Genomic DNA, 11,479 nt, shown 5'->3' with positions numbered 1-11,479 from the left:
AGACCCAGAAAGGCACCGTACTCTTCTCCTTGGGCTGCTGAGTCAGGCCGTGTGTGAGAGAGAGCTCTTACCCCATCCATCCGGCGCTTCCAGGGGGAAGTACCCCCTGCTATTTCCCAGCTCTTTGAGGAAGCCAAAACGTGTCTATTTTTAATGCCAAATAACTGTCTTTCCTCCTGTAAAACATGGCACTCCTAACCACTCTGTGTTTGGACAGAGAGGTTTATTTGTACTGGAATGTGGTACAAGTGGAGCTGCTGCCACGTCCGGATTGGATTCTACGTTTCCCACGCTGGGTTGTAGTTGAGTTCATTAAGCAGCTCCTGTGAGATACACAGCGATGGGAAGGTGCCTTGGAACTGTCCCTCCCTCTCCCTCTCTCCCTCTCCTTCCTTTTGAGACAGGGTCTTGCGATGTAGCCAAGCGGCCTCCAACGTGATCACGATCTTCCTGTCCCAGCCTCCTGAGTGCTGGGATTTCAGGCATGTGGCATCTCATTCCTACTGTCTCTCTCGCCAGCCATCTGCCCCTACTGTCCCTACTTCGAGCAGCAACCATGAGCGAGTGAAGCTATCTGTAAGGTTGTTACAGGGTTGCATGTGTGATCCCATGTAAAGGGCTTAGAAATAGGGACGAATCCAATAGACGTTATTATTGTTTGTATTATTATTTGTAGCAAGGGGAGTCAACGGTCTCTGACTACTCTTACATGGGAAAGTCTCTGAGGCCATCTTCCCTCCGTGTCTGCCGCGTCTCTTCGCGTAAGTAAGGGGTGACCCGTGCTGTTCCCTCGGTGGTACCCCCTCTGCTCCCAGGGCCCGATCACCCCACGAAGGCTCGTCCTTCCGGATCCCGCGTCAGCCTGCAGCTCCCCTGCCTTGCTGTTCTGTACGTGTGTCCCACCCGACCAACCGCCCTCAGACGTCACAGCTGGACCCAACAGACGTGTGTGATCTTGTGGTTTCTGGGAATCCGTTCAGGATCAGTAGCCCAAGATGGCCCCTTACCGGGAGACCGAGACTGTAGTGTAAAGGTGTCATTTAAGCATGTTGTTCCGCTGGGAAGGGATGGGTGAGGGATGGGGGAGACGCAGGCAGCGCCGTGGAGGAGAGCAGCGCAGCGGCGCGGGACGCTGGCCTGCCCGTGGCACTCGCAGATAACTTCAGGCCCACTGGGGCCCAAACGCCAGCTGAGCGGGGATGGCCAGGCCGAGTGCTGGCTGGCCTTCCCGGGAAGCCCTCTGTGTCTGCCTGGTGAACTTCATGGGTGTTTGAAAGGATTTTCAAGGACAATTTTCACTTTGTGTGATTTTTGCCTCCCAGGAGGTCTTGGAACCAATCCCTGTGTAAAATGAGATCCCGCTGGACCAAGAAAGCCAGCCGCCCCGCCCTTAATCCCTCCTTTCCCTTCTCGGGAGAGCGGAGGCGGAGGCCTTGCTTCCTAGCTCCTAGCAGGGAAGGCTCCGTGTGGCATTAGAAAGAGAACTCGGTCGCTGCAGGGTGTGCACGCGCCTAGGAGGAGGAGGCCAGTGACATCTTGCCTAGCCACTGCCGTGGCTGCTGTCCAAAGGTCCCCTGGCTCCATGCCACCCTGTGTTAGGACGATGCCAACTCTGTCCAGGAGGATCAAGTCCCCTGACGCTGGCCGAGCCCCTCAGCAGGGACAAAACATCGCCCTCAGCCTAGTGCGCAGATTCAAAAGAAGCCACACAATCCCTGACTGCCACTTGTGCCTTGTGAGAACTCCAGGTAGTGTGGAGCGTGGAAAACCCACCCAACAGGGACTAACGAGATGAGGTCTATTTTTTCTTTTTTGGTCATGGGGCTTGAACTCTGGGCCTGGGCGCTGTCCCTCAGCTCTTCAGTTCAAGGCTAGTGCTCAACCACTTGAGCCACAGCGCCACTTCTGGTTTTTCTGGTGGTTAATTGGAGATAAGAGTCTCAGGGTTGGCTAGGAAGTTGGCTCAGTGGTAGAGCGCTTGCCTTGCATGCCTGAGGCCCTGGGTTCGATTCCTCAGCACCACATAAGCAAAAAGAAAAAAGCCGGAAGTGGTGCTGTGGCTCAAGTGGTAGAGCGCTAGCCTTGAGCTGAAGAGCTGAGGGACAGCACCCAGGCCCAGAGTTCAGGCCCTGCGACCGGACCCAAAAAACAAAAAAAAAAGAGTCTCAGGGAAGCCCCGCGCTGGTGACTCACGCCTGTAATCCTAGCTATTCAGGAAGCTGAGATCTGAGGATCGGGGTTCAAAGCCAGCCCAGGCAGGAAAAGTCTGTGAGACTCTTATCTCCAATAAACCACTAGAAAACCGGAAATGGTGCTGTGGCTCAAGTAGTAGTCCTAGCCTTTAGCTAAAGAGCTGAGGGACAGCGCCCAGACCCAGAGCTCAAGCCCCACTACAGAACAAAAAAAAAAAAAAGTCTCATGGACTTTCCTGCCCTGGCTGGGTTTGAACCACAATCCTCAGACTTCAGCCTCCTGAGTAGCTAGGATTATAGGCATGAGCCACCGGTGCCCAGCTCCAGCTAACTCACTGGCTGATGATGGGGACGTGGACGTAACCTCACCTCTCTGGTCCCAGGTGTCCCTGTTGGTCAGAGTCAAACATCAAACTACGTGTCTGTCCACCATCTTAGCAGTTTCTTTGCTGGGTCTTGAACTCTCTCATTCCTACTGAAACATGTTCATCCTGTCTTCCAAAACAGGCCCAGGATGTACACAGACTCAGGAATTTATGTAGAAAGCCAGCCATGGTGGTACGCACCAGTAATTCCAGGCATAGCGGGGGAACTGTGGTCCAAGGCCAGCAAAAACACAAGATCCTGTGTCCAAAAAAAATATTAAGCAAAATGAAACAGGGTTGAGGACGTGGCTCAAAGGGTAGAGTACCTGTCTGGCCAACATAAGGCCCTGAGTTCAGACTCCAGTACTTCCCCCACCAAAAAATTGAGTCTACAATTTGTATGTGTGTAATGGTGAATGCAGACACTGAGGCAGAAGGATCTGGAGTTCTAGGCCAGCCTGGTTACACCGTGAGACCCTGTTCCCCCATGCTCAAAAGAAAGCTATCAGGCCACGGAGAATATCTAAGTGTGTCAGCATTTCCAGGTTGAGACTGTGGTCGACGGGAAAGCCATGAGCTACAGGATGAATGCTGGAAGGAAGCTCAGCAGTCTGGTTTTTTTGGTGGCCATAATCCTGTAGCGAGCTCCTTTCCCGTGCGTAAAGAGGGGCGGTGAACCTGGGGTAACTTTCCAGAAGATCACAGTCTTAGGCTCACGCTCAGTGAGCTGGTGATAAGCCCTCCAACCCTGGAGGTCACACTGGAAAGTGGCCTGTGGCCAGAAGGACCCGAAGTGGCCACGGGCAGGGGCCTAGGGGCTGCGCACGGCACTGATGGAAGTTTCTTGTTTTTCACCTGAGTGAGCCCAAGGTTCTGCCCTGTGATTCTATCTTTGAAGTGCGGCGGGTGAAATGCCTCGTGGCAACCTCGCCTCCAACATACATTTACCAAGGGCCGTGAGCCCGGCAGCCAGTTCACAGGTGTTGGGAGCACACACACTCAAGTGAGCGGGTTCTATTCTCAACAGCACCCGAGGAACACCTGCCGGCCTGCCTTTGGGAGGATCTGGCTGTGATCTGGCCGCCAGACTCCAGGGCTGTGGAAGGCTGGGTTTGTAGCACCTGCCAGTTCAGCCACCAAACTCCCATAATCCCCTCCTGAAATGTACCAAGAGCTCATGCCTACCCCTCCTTTCCTTCCTTCCTTCCTTCCTTCCTTCCTTCCTTCTCTTCCTTGTTGCATTGGTACTAGGGCTTGAATGTTGGGTCTGGCTGTTTTTTTTTTTTTTGCTGAAGGTTAGCACTCCGCCATTGGAGCCACAGCTCCACTTCTGGCTTCTTGGTTGGTTGTTAACTGGAGATAAGAGTCTTAGGGACGGGCTGGGAAGTTGGCTCAGTGGTAGAGCACTTGCCTTGCATGCCTGAGGCCCTGGGCTCGATTCCTCAGCACCACATAAGCAAAAAAAAAAAAAAAAAAAGCTAGAAGTGGCGCTGTGGCTCAAGTGGTAGAGCGCTAGCCTTGAGCTGAAGAGCTGAGGGACAGCGCCCAGGCCCAGAGTTCAGGCCCCATGACCAGACCCAAAAAACAAAACAAAAGATTCTTAGGGACGTCCCTGTCTGGACTGGCTTCTGACCAAGATCCTCAAGTGTCAGCCTCCTGAGTAGCTAGGTGCGAGCCACCCGCGTCCAGGAATGTTTCTTCAGCTAGGGGAAGGCGAAAGTCACGGGTACAGCTGGATTCAGCTTTTCCCTTCCCAAACTGGCAGTGGCCAGGGGCGTCGTGTGAGCGGCCGCGCGCGCCTGGGAAGAGGAGGCCCTTGGTCAGTGCTGGTCATCACCACAACGTCTTTCTGGGGGAGATGGGGATGGTGAAGGGCAAATGATGTGAATTCAGCAAACCCACTTCCGAACTCCTCCTGCGCAGTCCAGGGAGGCCAGGCCTAGTGTGGCGAAATGAAGCTTTTCTCCCTTCCCGCCCCTGCCGAGGGCCGCAAGGCCGCGGGATCTGCAGACTTTCAGGACATTTGACTTTCTCCCTTTTTCTCCGGGAAGCCGTTTCTGGCTGTGGCGGTGCTTGGGAAGGGCTTGCTGGTCCCGGGACAGGAGGTGGGCGCTGGGCAGGGTCCCATTGGCTGTGTGCCCTGTGTACCTGGGTGAGGGAGGGTGGACATGGTGGCTGGGCCTGGGCGGGCAGCGCGAGCGGAGGCAGCAACCTGCCAGCTTCCCTGTCTGGCAATGACTAGAGGAAGCACTGGCCACGCTCCCCTCTCTAGTGGGCAGCAGGGGCACGGGACCAGCCCACAGGAAGTACCGTGTATAATCCATCAGAAACCTCTCGGGGGACACTGCCCAGCCTCCTTCCAATGGCCCTGGGGTTCTTATCTCCAAACGCGCTCTCTCTCTCTCTCTCACACACACACACACACACACACTCGCCTACAGAAGCTCATGGAAGCATGAAGAAGGAGGTGCAGCGAACCTCCCTAGATCCTCGGAAACCCGGGGCTCCCCTCCCCGGCTCCCCAGTGCTCCACCTCGGGTGCCCCTCGCTGGCCAGGCGCTGGCGCCGCTCACAAAGGCTGCTCTGTTCCTGGCCGGGCTGAAGTCACATGCTTTCACTCTTAACCCCGGAGCTTTACAACGAAACACCCACCCACTTTGGCCCCGGATGACCCTGTTTACGTCTGGGGCCGATTCCAAACAGCAACCCGTAGTGAAAAGCGCTGTCGCGGAGAGACTGCTGGACTGTGAGCGTGGAGAGAACAAATCTTCACTTTGTCTTACGTGAGGACTTTTTAAGAAGTTTTGGGAAACGGCTCAGAGGGGGAGAAAGCAAACAACAAACAACAGCCCAACAACACAACACGAAACCAACCAGGAACCAGGAAGCTAGTAGCCAGCCGTCTCTGTTTCTAAAGTAGCTCTTACCAGAGACCCCAGGAGCACAAGACAGAACTTGCAAGAAACAAAACGATCATCAGTTTTAAGGGAGAACAGGCAGAACATTCTGGATTTCCCCAGGTTTTCCCTTCAGGAAAAGGGATATCTTCTTTCTTTCTTCTTGAAGAAAAATAGGGATTTTTTTTTCTTTTTAATGAGGGCTATCCTGTATGCGCAGTGACACCAAGGGTAGGAGAGAAAGACTCCCTTCCTTTTACAGGAGAGGGACCTGCAAAGCCACGGAAGCTTCTGGAAAGATCTGGGCTGACCTTTTTTTTTTTTTTTTTTTTTTAGTTTTCCTTGAAAAAGACTTCTGTTTCTGTTTGTATCCTCAAGATCTGCCCCCCCCCCTTTTTTTTAAAATTTCAGTTTATGGGTAGTAGCTCTCATTGGCCGTGGAGGAAGTCACGTTTCCTTTGATTGTTCTTACCCTGATCAGAGTGGTACAAGTGGAAGAGAAAATAAATATCAGAGTCTCCCAAACACCGGCACGCTGGATGGCTGGCCACGAGCAATCCACAGACAGTAAGAAGGGAAGGTGTCCGAGGATCACATGCTTGTCTCAAAAAAAAAGCAGAATGATGTGAGAGATGGAATCAAGCAAGCTACTTCCATGCCCGCCCGAGGGGCCAGCCGAGCCCCAGGCTGCAATGGGCAGGTTTCATCTCTAGAGATGAGATGAGACTGAGAAACGAGAAGGCACCTGTGGTGAGCATTCTGCTGTGGCATTTGGCCCCGCAGAAGAGAGCAGCACCACGTGAGTGCAGGGATGCGGACTTGAGAGGCGTACTAGGTGAATCCAAAGATAAGGAGAGGGCTCACAGGGCTCGGTGATATGGGAGGCAGGAGGGCAGGAAAGCCGGATGGCAGAGGCAGCGGAGCAGAGCTGAGACAGGGCGCTCGCTAAGCATCGTGGTCCTCCCCGCACTAATGAACCGTGGGACAAGTTGTCAGCACTGAGACATAAGCAGGAATGAAGTTGGCTCTGGGCTAGGGTAAAAAAGAGCCACTTGCTGTTCCTTGCTCTTTCCAACCTTCGATTTAATCACGCTTTGAACACAGGGTCTCAGGTTTTTGCTCAGGGCTGGCCTTGGACCACAGTCCTCTCTCCCATGCCTCTCTCCACCACTCTGCTGGATTCTTGAGTGTGTCTGTGCCTGATTTTGAAGAGGGGATCAACATGTTGCTATTTCAAAAGGTAATGACCTAGCCAGGTGTGCATCTGTCATGGAAGCATTAGGTAAGCAGAGTTCAAGGCCAGCTCGGGCTACACAGCAGAACCCTGTATCAAAAGAAACAAAACAGCTGGGCACCGGTGGCTCACGCCTGTAATCCTAGCTACTCAGGAGGCTGAGATCTGAGGATCATGGTTCAAAGCCAGCCTGGGCAGGAAAATCAGAGAGACTCTTACCTCCAATTAACCACCAGAAAGCAGGAAGTGGAGCTGTGGCTCAAAGTGGTAGAGTGCTAGCCTTGAATCAAAGAGCTCAGGCCCAGGTACAAGCCCCATGACCACCACTACCAACAACAAAAGAAAGACAGAATGCAGTCTGGAAAAGCTGAAGGAGTGGAAGAGCGGTCGCAGCCAGTGTTGCTGTTCTGTGTACTACTCTGAACAAGTTGTCACAGATGTTGCTGCACGGTCAGACCTCAGAGCTGTTCGATCTTGTCACTATGGTGTACAGTTTCTGAGCAAACCCAAAGGAAGGGTTTAGGAAAGAAGGAGGTTATTGCTATCCTTCTCCTATCTGTAAAAGAACGACAGAAGGAAGAAGAGGGAAAAGAATAAAGGATCATTTAACCGAGAGTTTGCTTTCTGAGCGGTCATTTCAGCCAGAAAGCTGAAGTAGGTCTTCAAGACCATAGCTGCTTACATCTTAGGTCTTATCACACTGGCTATATTATGAACATGAGAGGGGACTTAGACTGGCTTTGGAAGTAAATTTATATTGAAAATAAAAGGTAAAATAAAAAGAATGCCGGGTGCCCGTGGCTCACACCTGTAATTGTAGCTACTCTGGAGGCTGAGATCTGAGGATCAAGATAAAGCCAGCCAGGACAGGAAAGACTGTAAGACTCAGTTTAAGACACACACACACACACACACACACACACACACACACACACACACACACACACACACACACACACACACAGCTGGTAGTGTAGCCATGGCTTAAGTGGTAGAGTTCTAGCCTTAAACAAAAAAACTCAGGGACAGCACCCAGGCTCTGAGTTCAGGCCCCAGGACTGGAACAAAAATTTAAAAAAAGAAAAGAAAATGTAACAGCAACAAAATAGTGGCTGAGTATATTAATGCATGCTCCAATCCTGCCTACTTGGGGGCTGAGGCAGAAGGATCCGGAGTTTGAGGCCAGCTTTGGCTAAACAGTGAGAGCCAAACACACGAACACATGTGTAAAAGAGGTCAGAGCGATCTTGGCGATCCAGTCCTATGTGAAAAGATTTTTTAAGAAAACAAGCTGATTATACTCTGGTCACCACACCGTATCTACAGGATCAACCTAAAATGTGTGTACAAATGGTTTAGCTTATACACCTGTCAAACGCAGGGTTTGCTGGCCAGTTTTCTTTTTCTTCCCAACTTCTGAGCTTCCTTATTCCCCACAGCGACTAGTACTTGTTCTGCCAAGTAATGGCCGATTCCTCTTCTGTCTTGGCTGGCCACCTCTCCTGCCCAAGCTCGGAGCCCCCCTGAGACTGTACTCCTTTACTTTTTGTTCATTCCACCAAGCTTCGCGCTTCTGATGATTTCTTTAGGATCTATTTCGAGGAAGGCAGTCTCTGGGTAACGAATGTGAGGCACACGAGCTGTTGTAAGAGATAACGCCACATCTCAAAAGCTCAACACAGTAAAAGCTCATCTGTCGATCACGCCACTGACCGATGGGAATGTGTGGTGTGTGGCCTTTAATGTGGTCACCTGGGGATCCAGGTTGCTTCTAGCTTATTCCACCACCATCTTCGGCAAGTACTTGAGGGCCACTAAGACCCAGAAACTGAGAGCAGAGGAGATGCATCTCGTGTTTACACACCAGCCTGGAAGCGACGCGCACCTGCTACATTCATACATTCTATGACGGAGGGCTGGTGACGTGGGCTGGGTGTACATCCAGGGGAACTGAGGAACAGAACCCCTAGCTGGGCCCTGGGGAAGGATATCAGACATGGACAGGGGCCATCTGATCGTAAACAGTAAGGATTTTGCAAAGCCTTTGATGTCTGTCCCGGAGAGCCAGACTGTTGGTCATGAAGAGCCTTGGTGACTAAGTTTTTCAAAAAGGAAGGCAGCTGGTGGAACAAATCTTGTTTGTCACTGGCCAGTGGGACATACATATGTCCCAGAGAGGGAGCCATGAGCGACACAGGGATGTGTGTCTGGCGGGCCGCGGGATGGAGCCGCACCACGCGCTGTCTGGCTCTCCATCGCCACAGGGTCCTTGCAACTCCCTCCTGCTTTCTAGAAACCGGCAGGAAAGGACGCACTGGGTGAGTGTGGAGGGAAGACAGCAGCTTCCTTGAGATTCAGGCAGGGGAGCAGCCCAGAGCGTCTGGAGAGGAAGCTGGAAAGGAAGACCAAAGCTCTTTGAACTTTTCCCACCACGCCACGGACAGGAACACTGCAAAACACAGTCAGACCGGGTCAGCATGCCAAGGGAGGAAAGGTCAGGAAAGCGAGCCTCCTTTGAAGGCGCCTCGCTCAGCCAGGCCCCCCCCCTCACCCCGCCAGCCTCCCTGGACACAGACTGCTATGAAATCATGTTCCCAGAGCCCCCAGCGCCAGGGGACAGGAGCTGGAAGAAGCAGATGCTCTCACAGACAGGAGAGGATGAATTGGGACTCCACGCTGAGGCCGGGCTGGCGCACGGAGGGACCGACTTCTCTCAGGAGTCTTTTGGTGTGTGAAAACACGGAGAAGGGGAGAAAAAAAGGCTCCCTTTAACAACACACTTTAACTTTCAGACAGCCCTTCCCATCCCCGACACCATATAACAAAGGTGACAATTTTATGAGCTAAGTTATGCATAACACATTTTATGTTCCTAAACGACCCAAGTGATTTTTGTAGGTCCTTCAAGGACACTAAAAAAGTTAAGTACTGTGAGAAAAGAAAGAAAGGGTTGCACACATTTCTGTTTCTCCACCACCAAATATTAACTTGTTTTGTTTTTTTTCTTTGTCATTTGTGGGACTTGAACTCAGGGCCTGGGCGCTGACCCTGAGCTCTTTTTGCTCAAGTTAGTGCTCTACCACTTTGAGCCACAGCATCACTTCTGGTTTTCTGTGGTTAATTGGGGATAAGAGTCTTATGGATTTTTCTGCCCTGGCTGGCTTTGAACCGTGATCCTGATTTCAGCCTCTTGAGTAGCTAGGATTACAGGCGTGAGCAGCTGGAGGCTGGTCTTAATTTTTTTCTTTTTTCTTTTTTTTTTTACATATAGAAAATTCATCTGTCCTATCTGTCCAAAATGGCGGGTCATTTTGGACTCGGTTGTCTTCATGGTTTTAAGATAGTGATGGATCATAAACTCCGCTCACAAGAAGGGAAAGCTCTGGTCCCAGAGCTGAGGAAGAAGGCAGGGGCACTGAGATGGAGAAGGGGGAGGGGCTGGGGTTTGCAGGAGAGCTACCTGCCGTCTTTTGGTTGTCTCAGATCCCCGGCTGGCTCCGTGGGTAGTAATGGGGGCGCGGGAGGGTGGAGAGGGGGTGTACCTCTCCTTCTGCAGCTGAGGAGGTGGGATGAGCGGCCCCAGGCCCCCAGCTCCAGCAGTCACCTGTCCCCCCAGCCTCCACCCACCTGTGCCCTCAGGGAGCCGGGGCTGTCTGTGGCTCTGACCACAAGGCCCTGTGGTCTGTCCCCGTGGAGGAGCTTTCTGGACGTCTCCAGGGACAGATACGCAGTCCCCTACTCAGTATAGTGTGCCAACTGGGGGTGATCTGCCTCTCTGATGCCAAAGAAGACGTCAAACCTTTGCTCAGAGATGAATAGGATAAGATCCAACACCAGGGGAAGATGGTGAGCACAGATAGAGTTGACCACAAGCTGGGCGCTGGTGGCTCACGCCTGTCATCCTAGCTCCTCAGGAGGCTGAGATCTGAGGATCGAGGTTCAAAGCCAGCCCGGGCAGGAGAGACCGTGAGACTCTTACCTCCAAGTAACTACCAGAAAACCGGAAGTGGCGCTGTGGCTCAAGTGGTAGAGCGCTCGCCTTGGGCTGAAGAGCTGAGGGACAGTGCCCAGGCCCAGAGTTCAGGCCCTACAACTGACAAAAAATAAAAAAATAAAATAAATAAAAAATAAAAAGAGTTGATCATTGCTAGACACCTGCAGTAGCTCACACCTATAATTCTAGCTACTCTGGAGGTAGAGATCAGGAGAATTGTGGTTCAAGGCCAGCCCAGGCCAAAAAAAAAAACAAAATAAATAAACAACAACCGATCTTCATCTGGATGGGTAAGCCCAGAGTGGTGACCGATCTTTGTCTGGATGGGTAAGCCCAGGGTGGTAACCGATCTTCGTCTGGGTGGGTAAGCCCAGGGTGGTGACAGATCTTCGTCTGGGTAGGTAAGCCCAGGGTGGTGACCGATCTTCGTCTGGGTGGGTAAGCCCAGGGTGGTGACGGATCTTCGTCTGAGTAGGTAAGCGCAGGGTGGTGGCTTGTGCCTGTCATCCCCGCCACACGGAAGGCAGAAGTAGGTCGATCAGGGTTCAAGGCCAGCCCTGGACAAAAACTGGAAACCCTATTTGAAAAATAACAAAAGCAACAGAGGGCTGGTGATGGGGCTCAAGTGGTAGAGCGTGTCTGGCTCGCAAGTGTCAAGGCCCTCAGTGGGCTATGGCTCCTTCCCCGGGGGAGGTCTGCGCAGGGCTGGGAGCCCTCCGAGCCTCAGGCTCAGGTGCCAGCCCTGGCAAGCGGCTGGAGCGCAGAGCCCCTGGGGAGAGCCTGGCCACCCTCTCCAC

This window comes from Dipodomys spectabilis, unplaced genomic scaffold (genome assembly GCF_019054845.1).
Source record: "Dipodomys spectabilis isolate Male_0828 unplaced genomic scaffold, ASM1905484v1 ptg000108l, whole genome shotgun sequence".
NCBI classification, from domain to species: domain Eukaryota; kingdom Metazoa; phylum Chordata; class Mammalia; order Rodentia; family Heteromyidae; genus Dipodomys; species Dipodomys spectabilis.
Note: the sequence above shows the minus strand (reverse complement) of the source record.